General features: G+C 39.9%; 1 long non-coding RNA gene across 1 annotated transcript; it reads left to right on the top strand.

Moving 5' to 3' along the window:
• The first annotated feature begins 454 nt into the window (after positions 1 to 454).
• LOC134297503 (uncharacterized) lies at positions 455 to 13,476 on the top strand. The gene is made up of 3 exons (XR_010004263.1): positions 455 to 1,085; positions 11,217 to 11,340; positions 12,671 to 13,476. It is a non-coding gene; the product is annotated as an uncharacterized LOC134297503 (long non-coding RNA).
• The last annotated feature ends 556 nt before the right edge of the window (positions 13,477 to 14,032 follow it).

Genomic DNA, 14,032 nt, shown 5'->3' with positions numbered 1-14,032 from the left:
TGCAACAGCCATGGAAGTCAACCGCTCTCCAATATTTAATCAGTGTTTCAATGTACTGGAAAAATCTGATATATTATTTACCTGAAAGCTAACTGATATGTAAGTATGGATAGACTGGAGTTTTAGATTAGCTGAAGTTAATGAATAAAATATGTACCCTTGTTAAGTGAAATTAAAGAATAATTTAGTTTACTAGAAGCTCATATAGCTTTGCTATCAACAGTTTCCTACAGTGATGACAGATGTTCTCAGATGTGAATGACCTGGTGATGTAAAAAAAAAAAAATCCCAAGAGTTGCAAAGTTCAGTTTTGTTTTTGAAACTCAAGATGTGTGAGCTCTTTTTCGCTTACTTGCCATCATCAATTACACACACACACACACACACACACACACACACACACAGAGCTTGAGTATAGTTAGCAAACTCACAAATGAAGGTCCGCTAGAAATAGATTAAGTTCACTCTGCCATAGCAGCATTGTGCATTCAGTTCCATTGGGAGTTCAGATGAGAAAGGAATCATTTTCGATGTATGAGTAAGCAGGTTGGATTTCTGGATGCCCGCATGACTAAATAAGATTCTATTTTTACAAAGTTACTTTTTTGACCATAAATCCTTAACTCATACATCATTCATAGTTATTTTTGCTGTGCATAACAAGTAATCAAGTGTCCAGGAAGAAACGTTAGCGCTTCGGAAAAAAACAGCGATTTCAAAGCGTTGGAGCCAATTTATTCAATAGGCTCAGAAATATGTTCGGAAATATGAGGAAGTATTTTGGATGCAACCAAACTTGATTTTCAGGGAGGATCAGCCTAGCCTAGGCTTGCCTCCTTGACCAATCATTTTGCATGTTCATGCAAGGGGAGGGGTTTTGATGTCCTTCCTGAAAAGTGCCTGATGCAAGCCACAAGGAACATTTTGGGTTGGGAGGTTGGAGGGAGAGGTTGGCTGAGGCTGCCAGCTGGTCTTTCCTTTTGCTGCTTGACTCACTGATTGCCTGCCTGGCCTGTTGTTGTGGGGCAGACATTGAAAGAAGAACTTAATCAAAAAGAAGAAGCTTTTATTTTTTGGATAAAAAAGTGAGTGTTGAGGGTTGGTGCTTGGTGGTGGTAGGGCAAAGTTACTTAAGTATCTGATGCATTTCATTTTAAAATCCAGCACTACCACCTAGAAGAAGCTTTTATTTTTTTGGATAAAAAAGTGGGGGTGGTATCTTGGTACTAGGAGAAAGGGCTTATTTTATGTTTGTTTGTTTGTCTGGTCTCAAGGCACTGCATGTCCCACCACTCACAGAATCCCTCTCTGCCGGGTGCTCTAAGTCTGGGGACCCCAGGCATATTACACATAGTTGAATCCTTTGGGTTCAAGCCCTCAGGGTTTCAGTCACCAACTCTTGGCCCCCAAAAGCCCCATGAAACGGGAAATAACTCTTTCAAACCAGGAACAGATTTCCTTATTCTGAAGCTGATGGGCATCTGTCGGGAGTGGTTTGATGGTGTGCTATGATTTCTGTTCCTGGTTGATAACTGTCATTTCCTAATTGGTTCTGTCACAAAAACATGGCAAAACTTTATGACACTGCCAGAACTTTGACTTTGCGCTAGGGACATCGTGCTATAATAGCACATTATGGTTTGCTGGGTGTCCACCAATTTCACAGAGTTTTAGCCACAAAAACATAGTTTCTGAAGTAGAACAATGTCTTTCAAAGTAAAGACAACCCAATGAAACAGGAAATAAGATTTTCAAACCAGGAACAAAATTCAGCAATTATTAAAAATAGTTTTTTTTTTTTTTATAAAACCTTCATTTTGGGCCGAAACTAACAAAATGAAGTTCAACAGGGACAAATGCAAAATACTTCACTTTGACAGAAAAAATGGAAATCAAAGATACAGAATGGGGGACATCTGGCTTGACAGCAGTATGTGCGAAAAAGACCTTGGAGTCCTCGTGGACAACAAGTTAAACATGAGCCAACAATGTGATGCGGCTGCTAAAAAAGCCAATGGGATTCTGGCCTGCATCAATAGGGTTATAGCATCCAGATCCAGGGAAGTCATGCTCCCCCTCTATTCTGCCTTGGTCAGACCACACCTGGAATACTGTGTCCAATTTTGGGCACCACAGTTGAAGGGAGATGTTGACAAGCTGGAAAGCGTCCAGAGGAGGGCAACTAAAATGATTAAGGGTCTGGAGAACAAGCCCGATGAGGAGCGGCTTAAAGAGCTGGGCATGTTTAGCCTGCAAAAGAGAAGGCTGAGAGGAGACATGATAGCCATGTATAAATATGTGAGGGGAAGTCATAGGGAGGAGGGAGCAAGCTTGTTTTCTGCTGCTTTGCAGACTAGGACGCGGAACAATGGCCTCAAACTGCAGGAAAGGAGATTCCACCTGAACATCAGGAAGAACTTCCTCACTGTGAGGGCTGTTCGACAGTGGAACTCTCTGCCCCGGACTGTGGTGGAGGCTCCTTCTTTGGAGGCTTTTAAGCAGAGGCTGGATGGCCATATGTCAGGGGTGCTTTGAATGCGATTTCCTGCTTCTTAGCGGGGTGGTTGGACTAGATGGCCCATGAGGTCTCTTCCAACTCTACTATTCTATGATTCTATGAAAGCTATGAAAATTTGCCAAAAATCCGTGGATAAGGGAAACATTCTGATATTTGGTGAGCTAGTAGTGGTAAATGTGTTCTACCACTGTAGCAAGTTTGATCAGGATAGCTAAAAAATGAGGGCAGGAGAGTCCCCTAAAGTTCTCCCTAGTGTTGTTTTTCACTATTGCACATGTCATTAACAAAGTAATCACGAATTTTCTAAAAGTTTCAATTTTTTTCCTTCAAAATTCGGAAATGACTTTAGAAATGAAGCGCTAACGCCCCTTACTTTCGAACTGAGTTTAGATCCATGTTTTTTCCTGGATTGCACATGCCTACTGAATACATTTAAGAAGAAATGCATGGATTTTTCTCAAATTCTTAGTAAAAATGAACCAAGTGACATTTTTGGGAGTTTGCACTGGTTAGATTCAGTATCAGAACTACTGAATGGATCTTGTCATATGTTTACATTTCTTGTGAAGTAAGGAAAAAGATGTTGCAACCTCAATTCACTCCCACTAACATAGCATTTTTATTTTGCTTTAATTTCCTCTTTCCTTTCAACCATCTGAAGACTGAATTGTATGTATACTCATTAGCAGGTTGGCCAGCATGAGGTGCCCCTCCCAGGTAGTTGATGCTAAGGGAACGTTTCTCCCGACATTAAGTCTAGTTGTGTCTGACTCTGGGGGTTGGTGCTCATCTCCATTTCTAAGCCGAAGAGCCAGAGTTGTTCATAGACGCCTCCAAGGTCATGTGGCCAGCATGACTGCATGGAGTGCCATTACCTTCCCGCGGGAGCAGTACCTATTGATCTACTCACATTTGCATGTTTTCAAACTGCTAGGTTGGCAGAAGCTGGGGCTAACAGCAGGAGTTCACCCCGCTCCTTGGATTCAAACAGTCAACCTTTTGGTCAGCAAGTTCAGCATCTCAGTGGTTTAATCCGCTGCACCACCAGGGGCTCCAAGTAGATGTTAGGTGTCAGAAAATAGCAGCAAATTGTTGTAGGTACTGATTTTGCATTTTTCTTTCGGAATATAGGTATTTGTGGTTTTTTTTCTGTATCAAGAGTTAAACTATGTGGATTTGGGTATTATGTGACTTTTCTTGGGAGCGTGAGTGACACCATGTTGCCTCATACAGGGAAATGTCCTACAACACTTCAGTTTTGGGTGTGTTCACTGTGAATGGATACATCAACAATATAAAAATATATTTGGGCCACATAGTTGTGCCTCTGTTTGTAGTCTGTCTGTGCGATTTTCTTACAGCAGCTGAGGATATGATCAATGGTTTTGTCAGCTTCCTTGCACAGTCTGCATTTTGGGTCATCAGCTGATTTTTCAATCTTGGCCTTAATTGCATTTGTTCTGATGGCTTGCTCCTGGGCAGCAAGGATCAGGCCTTCTGTCTCCTTCTTCCGTGTCCCATTCGTGAGCCATAGCCAGGTCTTCTCCTTGTCAGCTTTTCCTTCAATTTTGTCAAGGAACTTTCCATGCAATGTTTTGTTGTGCCAGCTGCCAGCTCTAGTTTGTAATGTGGTTTTCTTGTATTGCTGTGTCTTTGTCTGCTGTGCTTTGAGAAGTTTCTGATTTTTTACTTCAGTCAAAGCAGGTTCTTCACTTTGCTTTACATATTCTGCCAGGGCATGTTCTTCTTCTTTGACTGCTTGTTTGATTTGTAAGAGTCCTCTGCCACCTGATCTTCTAGGCCAATGATGGGCAACCTTTTGCACTTGGTGTGTCAAAATTCACCAAAAAACCTAACATGACTTGGGTGGTGTGTCACTTCGAGAAAAACCCCATAATTTCACAATGTGTATAGTTTAAATAACAAAAATATATAATTGTAATACATAATTGTATTTAATAAATCAAAAACTATTTACTACCATTATTTCCATGTACAACAATCTATGGTACCTCTTGCAATTTCCACGCTGATTTCTCTCTATTGTAGTTTCAATGTAGTCATAAATAATGAATAATATAATAATAATACAGTAGAGTCTCACTAATCCAAGCTAAACGGGCCGGCAGAAGCTTGGATAAGCGAATATCTTGGATTATAAGGACTGATCAAGGAAAAGCCTATTAAACATCAAATTAGGTTATGATTTTACAAATTAAGCACCAAAACTTCATGTTAGACAACAAATTTGACAGAAAAAGTAGTTCAATATGCAGTAATGTTATGTTGTAATTACTGTATTTACGAATTTAGCACCAAAATATCACGATATATTAGAAACATTGACTACAAAAATGGCTTGGATTATCCAGAGGCTTGGATAAGTGAGGCTTGGATTAGTGAGACTCTACTGTAATATAATAGTAATAATATACTAATATACTACAATAATAATAGAATAATAATAGAATGACATAATGATAATGTAATGTGCATAATTCCCATGGAGTAAAACAAAACCTCTGGACCAAATCACACCAAATTTGGCCACAAAAGACATTAGTAATCCAATCAATCTGCATGCGGCAGCGTGTCAGCAAAAATGGCTAGGCGTGTCAGTGCTGACACGCGTGTCATAGGTTGGCCATCACTGTTGTAGGCAGATATAGCCGGTCAACATCACTGCGAGGGTGCAGTGAATGATGAATGGTCATGAGTCTTCTTGTTTTTCTGTCGAAATTGTCCAGTTCTGCCTGTGTCCAGTTTATGATGCCAGCAGTATATCTTATGACAGGTATGGCCCAGGCGTTTATGGCCTTGATGGTGTTGTCTCCATTGAGCTTGCTTTTGAGAATTTTTCTGACCCTTTGTGTGTATTCTTTGCTGACCACAGTTTTCACATGTTCATGCTTCATGTTGTCCAACTGTAATATGCCCAGATAATTATAGGCCTCTGGCTGGTGACACTTTATTGTTTGGCCATTAGGCATATTTATGCCCTCACTTTCAATGATTTTTCCCTTCTTCAATGCCACTGTTGAACATTTGTCCAAACCAAACTCCATGCTGATATCAGTGCTAAAAATTTGGACAGTGTTAGTCAGAGACTGGATTTCTGTTTCCATTTTCCCATATAGCTTCAGGTCATCCATGTACATCCGATGCGAAATTTTGTGAGATTTTTTAGATGTTTGATAGCCGAGGTTTGTTTTTTGTAAGATTGTTGACAGAGGGATCATGGCAATAATGAAAAGCAAGGGGACAATGAATCTCCCTGGAAAATTCCTCTTCTGATGTTGACAAGTCCATAGCTTTCATTTCCAACAAACAGTTCAGTTTTCCAGTGCTCCATCATGTTTTCAATAAAGGTGCCAACATTTTTACAAATCCCGATGGCGTCCAGGCACTTGATGATCCAGCTGTGTGGGAGTGAGTCATAGGCCTTTTTGTAGTCAATCCATGTTATGTGAAGATTAGCTTTTCGGCTTTTACAGTTCTCCAGAATGATTTTGTCAATTAATAACTGGTCTTTTGTGCCCCTGCTTTTCTGTTTGTTGCCTTTCTGTTCATCTGGCAAGATGTTTTTTTCTTCAAGATAGTCTTGAATTTTGTCAGCTATGATGCCAGTCAGTAGTTTAAACATTATTATTATTATTATTATTATTATTATTATTATTATTATTATTATTACAACATTTATATCCTGCCCTTCTCACCCGAGAGGGGACTCAGGGCGGCTTACAATAAGCACACATATAAAAATTCTACAATCTATCTATATAAAAGAGTGATGGAATCCTGGTGACCGACAAAACAACAAAACTACAGGCCCCCCCAACCTCAAAATTTGACAACACAACCCATCATCCAAGCCTCTAGGTTGATACAACAAAAAGAAAAGAAAAATAAAGTCCTAATTAGAGGGAAAGGAATAATTGTTTTTATCCAATTGCTGCCATTTAGAAGGCTAAGCTCTGCCCACTTGGTCTTCTAGCAACCTACTCAGCCCAGGGGACAGGCAGAGTTAGGCCTCTTCCACACTGCCTATAAAATATAGATTATCAGATTTTATTATATGGCAGTGTAGACTCAAAGCCCTTCCACAGAGCTATATAACCTATGTATAATTTTATATTATCTACTTTGAACTGGATTATATTGACTCCACACTGCCATATAATCCACTTCAGTGTGCATTTTATCCAGCTGGGTAGAAGGGGCCTCATATAATCCAGTTCTAGCAGGCCGGCAGAATGTTGGATAAGTGAATATGTTGGATAATAAGAAGGGATTCAGGAAAAGCTGATTAAGCATCAAATTAGGTAATCATTATACAAATTAAGCATCAAAACATCATGTTATACAACAAATTTGACAGAAAAAGTAGTTCCATGTGCAGTAATGCTATGTAGTAAATACTGTATTTACAAATTTACCACCAAAATATCACAATGAATTTAAAACACTGACTACAAAAACATTGACTACTAAAAGGCAGACTGCGTTGGATAATCCAGAACATTGGATAAGTGAATGTTGGGTAAGTGAGATTCTACTGTAATATGAAATAATTACTATGATAGAATAATACAGAACAATATAATCTCTAAAACCAGGACAGTAAATAAAGAGCAACACTCTGAAAGCAGGAAAATTGGAAATTCCACAAAGGAAACAATCAGGGCCAACTAACACCTCCCAAGGAAGGATTCTTCCAGAAAGGAAGCTGACAATGGAGTGAAGCATGTGTATTACCAAAGTCATCATCATCATTATTATTATTATTATTATTATTATTATTATTATTATTATTATTGTGTTGCTGTGAACCATGAAAATGAATACAATTGCCTCCAAGTATTCAAAAACACTAAAATCAGAATATATAAAAATTAATGTGGTATAATAAAACAGAACAATACAATCGCTAAAATCAGAACACTAAATTAAGAACAACACTCTGAAAACAGGGGAATTCCACACAGGAAACAATCAGGGCCAGCTAACACCTCCCAACAAAGGCTTCCCATCACCAAATTTTGGCAAATCCTGTTTTCTGAGGGCTACAGACAGTAGAAGCACATAAAATATCGCAAAAACACCACTCTGAAAACAAGGGAATTCCAGACATGAAACAGCTAACACCTCCCAAAAAAAAAAATCACTCAGGGAGGAAACAGCCAGGCTTTAAAGCTGCAAGGCCATTACATGCTAATCATTTCTCCTAATTACAACATTCATTCAGGTTTGAATTGGGGGAGTGGACAGAGCCCCCACTGTTAGCCCCAGCTTCTGCCAACCCTAAAGTTCAAAAACATGCAAATGAGAGTATATGAATAGGTACTCCTTCAGTTAATGTTATAACTGTATAATTGGAATGCAAATTAATAGCACACATAATTATACAATAATAACCTGCATCTGAGGGGACGGAATATAGCAGCCTTAGCCCCCTAGTAGCCACCAAAAAGGACCTCTCTTGCGATCTCACCAAAAGCAGCTGTGCATTGCGGAAACAGCCGACTTTCCATTTGAGGTGGGTATGGATTTTTGGCAAACTCTGAGAGAACATCTTTTTCTGGGAGAGTCTAAGCTCAGGCAGGTGTATATAGGAAAAACACTGGCTTGCATATAGCCATATGGGGCTTTATAGAACATAACACACACTTTTAATTATGTCTAGAGATAGAATGGTGACCAAAAACATTGTCATAATAAGGAGTTTCCATTCCCTGTGCAAACTGACCTACAGACCACTTGTGAGGATAACATTTATAACCTTCACGCCACCTACATTGCCCAACTTCCTTTGCTGTAAAAGCAGGATACATGTGTGGTACATAAAATAAATGATAACAGCCCAAAGCACCACAGTATTAGATAACTTTTTCTCATATTTTTCAGCTAGCTGTTCAACACTTTCAAGTACATGGTACACTTAACTGGAAAACTTTTGTCATGAAGCTCTTAAGGGCTTAGCAGTACTGTCAGGTTCCACTTTAATAGCAGTCTTGGCAAAATCCTGAATTAGTATAGTTACATTGCGGCACTCCTTACCAAAGCCCCAGGAGTCCACAAGTTCTTCCTTGTTCCTTACAAGTACAAAAATGAACCACTGCTTTGCTTTTTAAATAAAAAGTGAGAAGAAAATCTCTTGAAGCAACATTGTGTTGACAAGCATGTTCTTAAATTAAAATAGGCATTGGCTGTTGATAGGTGCTTGATGCTATTCTGAGTAGCAGCATAGAGAATTAAGGACCATGCCACTGTTCCATCAAGTGCTGTGAAATCTGTATTGTGAAGATAAAGGGGGAAATATGAAAGAGCAATATCGCCAAGCTGCTTCTGTTCTGGCTCCCAAAAATATCTGGACATCATATCACAGCCAATGGCATTCTTCTGGCATCCTGGCTAGAAAAAGGAAGATCTGAGCTGAAAGACTGGAGACTTTGCAGAAATGCTGCCAGCCTGAGAAGACAATAATTGAACTAGATGGGAAAATACAGTTATCCCCTCACATTTGCTGGGGTTAGGGTCCAAGAGAACTGTGAAAGTGGAAAAATATTTATTTTTACTTGAGAAAACACAACTTTAGGAATCTCTAGGTCCTCTAATAGGATTCTGTGGTCAATTTCCTACAGAATCATTCTGTAGGGCCAATACATCCCCGGAGAAGAAATATTTTCTCTAGGAATCGCTAGGGACCTCATTAAATGGGAAGATTTGCCCATCCTAGGATGCTTGGGTGTCAGTTGAGATATGGAGTTCTCCGGCTCCAATCACACGATGTACGTCAGCTTCTGGCAGAGCTCCATGCCTCAGCTGAAGGCATTGCAGGAGGCAGCAGTGGCAACATGGAAGGCTTCCTTTATTGCATAAAAAACAATAGGGAGAAGCCAGGCAGTGACACCCCCCCCCCCCCCGCCCCGCCCCGGTGAGATGAGGTGAATGGCAAGGTGGGCAATGTCACAATACAGACTCCTCTTAAAGAGCCACACACAATAAGGAGAGTTAACAAATATTTATTAAATGATATTTTAAACTTAGAAACACTTAACTTCAGTGTTTCAACCAAAAGTAAATGTCTTTGCTTCAAGAAAAGGCAATAAACAGGAACAGGAAAATAATTCGGATTATCTAGCTTGATAATCCGGTTCAAATTAAGTCGGAAAGCCGGAGAGGCGGATCTAGCTCTTGTCCCTCCCTGCAGGCTCAATTCTGATGGGATGTTGCTGTGCCGAGCCGTCTCCTTCCACTTTGGGAAGTTCCTTTTGGCCGCCATTTGGTATGTAACTTTTGCTTGAGCTGTGTTGTCTTGTGTTTTTTTGTCCTCCTTTTTGGTCGGGGGGGGGGGGTGAGGAGACAGTTGAGGAAGAGAAAAGTGGTGAAGGGAAGGTGAGGGTAGATGGGTGGCTTTCCCCGCCGTGTATTTGTTCCGTGTGTCGAATAACTTGGGCGACGGAGTGCTTTGTGTCTCCGAAGATGGCGGCGCTTTTGGCAGTAGGAAAACGGGAGGGCACCGGAGCAGGCACTGAGGGGACGGGTGGGTGTCCTTGTGTGCATGCATGTGGTGGTACCGCACCAAGATGGCAGCGCCTGAGGCGGCAGGAAAGCTGGAGTGAGGAGGAGCGGGCCTGCATGGGAGGAATGGGTGTTGGTGTGTATATGTGTGGGTTTGTGAGGGAGGAGATGGTTCGTTCTGTTTTTGTGGTTTTGGTGGGTGAGAGATTAGCGCTTGTTGTGAGGGGGACATGGATGGTGGGCAAGATGTCGGCGGTGTTTGAGAAAGTGACTGCGTGGCAGCAGTCGTGGGGGAGTTGGGGTTTTTTCTGTCTGCGCGAGCGGTGGCATTTGGCGCAGGCGCAGATGGAGTGGTCTTGTTTTTTGGGATTTGTAGTCCCCATGGAGGTTGTTGATCTTTTATTGTGTTGTAGGAACCTAGAGGCAAGGATGCGGGATTGTGTTGGCAAATTTCTAGGTTCTGCGGCTTGTAGTTTTGTTGTTTAGAGGCAGGGGGCGACACCATTATTCTTTTATATATATAGATGTATTGTTTTGTTTAAAGTAACTGTTTTGTATAAATGCTGTTTTTACTGTGTTTTTATTGCAGTATGTTTTAACTGATCTACTTGTTCTGTATCTTTAGGCCTGTGTCCTATGTAGCCGCCCTGAGTCCCTGTTGGGAGATGGTGGCGGGGTAGAAAAATAAAGTTACTTACTTACTTACAATGTAATCAGGATGTAAATCACCTTTTCCCCAACAAAAGATGTAATGTAATGATTGAAGTAATTTTTAGAAAAATTAGATGCCTCCTCCATCTTCCTTGATGCTTTGTTTTGTCTTCTGCTATGACTTTCTGTTTCTCCAAGCATCAAACGCTTACTTTTTGAGCGAAGAATGTAATATCATGACATAGGGATGATACAGTGGTAAGAGTTCTAACTAGAATGGGAAATGTACTACTGGTAATGTACAATTCTCTATGTATGGCAATTTGGGCAGATAAAATTTCCTCAGGCAATGTGGAACAACATTTCAGTGTAAGTCTTACTTAGCATGACACTCCTCTACTATGTTGTGTTCCCTTTTTGCAGAACAAATGACCATCCATTTGTTATTTTGAAAGTGTTGTGAATATGGAGTGTCTTTCTTTGCAATTTTGGATAAGGATATTTTTCCTTACACATTGTCTTTCAGAAAGTACACCCATAAAAGTGGAGAAAAATCCAGAAGGTCGGTGGAGGAAGACAGGAATAGAGAAGAGGGCAATTAAATGATTTCTCCCAAACACCAGATACTGAAAATGACACCCACCAATCATGTATGCAATGTCTTGATATTTATTATGGAGTTGTATTGATGGGTGGGGTGGCGTAAGTCTGGTTTATAATTTATACTTCTAGATTAAAGGTTTATGTTTTCTGCCATCTTTATATCTTTGCATATTTCTTTCTAACCACACTCATTTTTTGTCAGTAGATGGGTGGGTGGTTGAGTAATGGGAGTTTCCAAAATCTATGCAGTCGTTTCTTTCTTGCCAATGTTCAAAAGATGAGAGGCAGGATTTTCCACCTTCATTTCATAAGGAAATGTAACATAAGGTGAATACTTGATTAGAATTAACGAGAAAAATGCCCCATTTAATGTAAGCATAATTAACATAAGTTTGTTTTAGCTGTTTAGTTAAAGGGGCCTTTTCCCTCTAACTTTAATATTTCTATTGCTAGAGAATAGTTGCTGAGAGTGAACTATAGATGTTTAGAAACACAGTCTGCGTGGCTCTATGTCAATCCACATTAAAAACAAAAGGGGTACAGATAGAGAGGAAAACAGCAAGCTTAAAACAGTGTGTGGGAGGCAGGGAGATAAAAGAGGAGACTCCTGCCCCCTGACATGATGTTACTGCTGGTATGCCAGCACAGAAGCAGAAGGAACTGTGGTAGGTACTGGGAAGTAGTGATGGTCCAACTGCAACACTGGTTTGTGTGATAAAGGTCTTAGACTAGCTCATAGTTTGTGCTTGAGATGGCACATTGATCTACCACATGGCCTACAAACCATAAAAGCTCTCACAAATCCAGTATAAAGATAGCTTAATAATTATTTTAGTTTCCCGCTGTCTTTTTTCTCATTCAAAGCAGCATACATAGATATACATATACATGATACTGAAGTCACTTGCTGGTCCTAAGTACTTAACTAAAGTGATTCCTTGATCGATCTGCTAATCTTTGTGGTAAGGCTTGCCAACTGCAAAGGTTCCCTAGGGGTTCTGAACCTGACTGCTTGGCTTTAAAACATATTCAACTTGTAACTGGAATACCTTGGGCCCATTTAGGTTTCTGACCGAAACCACTGAACCGCCTCATCCCTGTCAAATGCTGAGGGTAAGAGCTACTCTATTTGGAGCAGCTGGGGATTATAAAGATAACTAGTCTCTGCACACATTTGCCATACTAAAGTACTCTTAAAATCTGTACCAGTGTAACCTCCCTTGCCTTACAGTGTCAGTCTGATCCTATGTAAACAGACGATTAGTCACATCAGGAACATTAACCCTGCATCTCCCTCTCAAATCCTTATGCCTCTTTCTATAATAAAAGTGGAGGTGGCATTGTCTTATTTCACTTTTAAATTCCACTTCACTGCAGGAAGACAGTAAAACCCTGTGCTAATAGTTGGAGAAATCATTTGTCATCGGCGGAGCAATTACACTGAGAAAGAACTGACAGAACAGGCCACTTTCTGCTAATCGTGGCAACATTTTGCTGTACAGCAAGAAACCTTCTGCAATCCAGCCAAGCTAATGGGTATGTGTCAAAAACAATGTTTCTGCTGCAAAACCTGTGCTATATAAAATATTTTTCTGTCTTTCCCAGACAACTGCTTAAGATGATGAATGAGGAGTTGTCATTCTTCCATATAATTATTGTCTGGAAAAATAATATTTGCTGACAGCTGACTATGCTTTCTAATATTGATTACCTGGAAGGTCTAAGGTGGGCTTATAAAAAGGCTTTTCTAGTTTATTATCCTTTATAAATAAAAAATGGTTATAAAACAAGAGGAAAGTGTAGGGGATGTTTACCTAAAAATAAGAAAGCTGGGGAAAGAACCTTCCATAGGAAATCCATGCAAAAGAAAGAATATGATGGTTGCCTAAAATAATGAAGCAATCTTGCCCAGACCAGCTAATTAAAAAAGGAAGGGTGAAGTCGCCTTGTATCTCATAGGTGAATGATATATGCTGTAGAGGCATATAATTAAAAGTCATATTAGGAAATGTGAGATGGAACACTTTTAATAATTAGAAGGCTTCACCTTCAAATAGACATGGAAGACATCCTACCCTGATTCACGAGAGAGATCGTTGATACTTTTGATTCATGAAGGACATATCACAGAGAAAAAGAGTTGCCCCAAGCCTTAGCTTTCAAGTGATGGGATTTTTGAAGAACGGTCTTTAATTTTCATTAAATGAATTATACATAGGTACTTGCGGTGTGAGTACAGAAGCCTTTCCTGTATTTTAGAAGCCATTGATACTAGGGTGATCGGAAGCAAAATAGAACAAATTATATAGCATAATTGCGCAGAAGATGAAAATTTGCAATGCTGCAACCTTTCCCATCGAATGCTACATTTCTTTGTGTGCTGATTCAACAGTCTTGCCTTTCTTGCTGTGACTTGAGTAACTCTGGTAAAGATGTTTGAAATGTGACATCGTAATAACCAGCTTCTTGAAAGTGGTAGCTGGTGATGCTGAATAGGTAAATTTTGCCTGATCACAAGGTTATGTATGTATGTATGTATATATGTATGTATTTTATTTCTATCCCATTATTCTCCCTGCATAGGATTCAAGGTGGCTTAACAACATTTTAAAAAGAAAGCTTAAAATTGGCAGTTCAGTTACAAACAGAATATGAAAAAAATACACATTTGTTATTTGCCATCAAGTAATTTCTGGCCAACGATGATTCTAAGGTGACCCCATCATAAAGTTATATTGA

This window comes from Anolis carolinensis, chromosome 3 (genome assembly GCF_035594765.1).
Source record: "Anolis carolinensis isolate JA03-04 chromosome 3, rAnoCar3.1.pri, whole genome shotgun sequence".
Classification (NCBI taxonomy): domain Eukaryota; kingdom Metazoa; phylum Chordata; class Lepidosauria; order Squamata; family Dactyloidae; genus Anolis; species Anolis carolinensis.
This window is presented reverse-complemented; position numbering and strand designations above follow the sequence as displayed.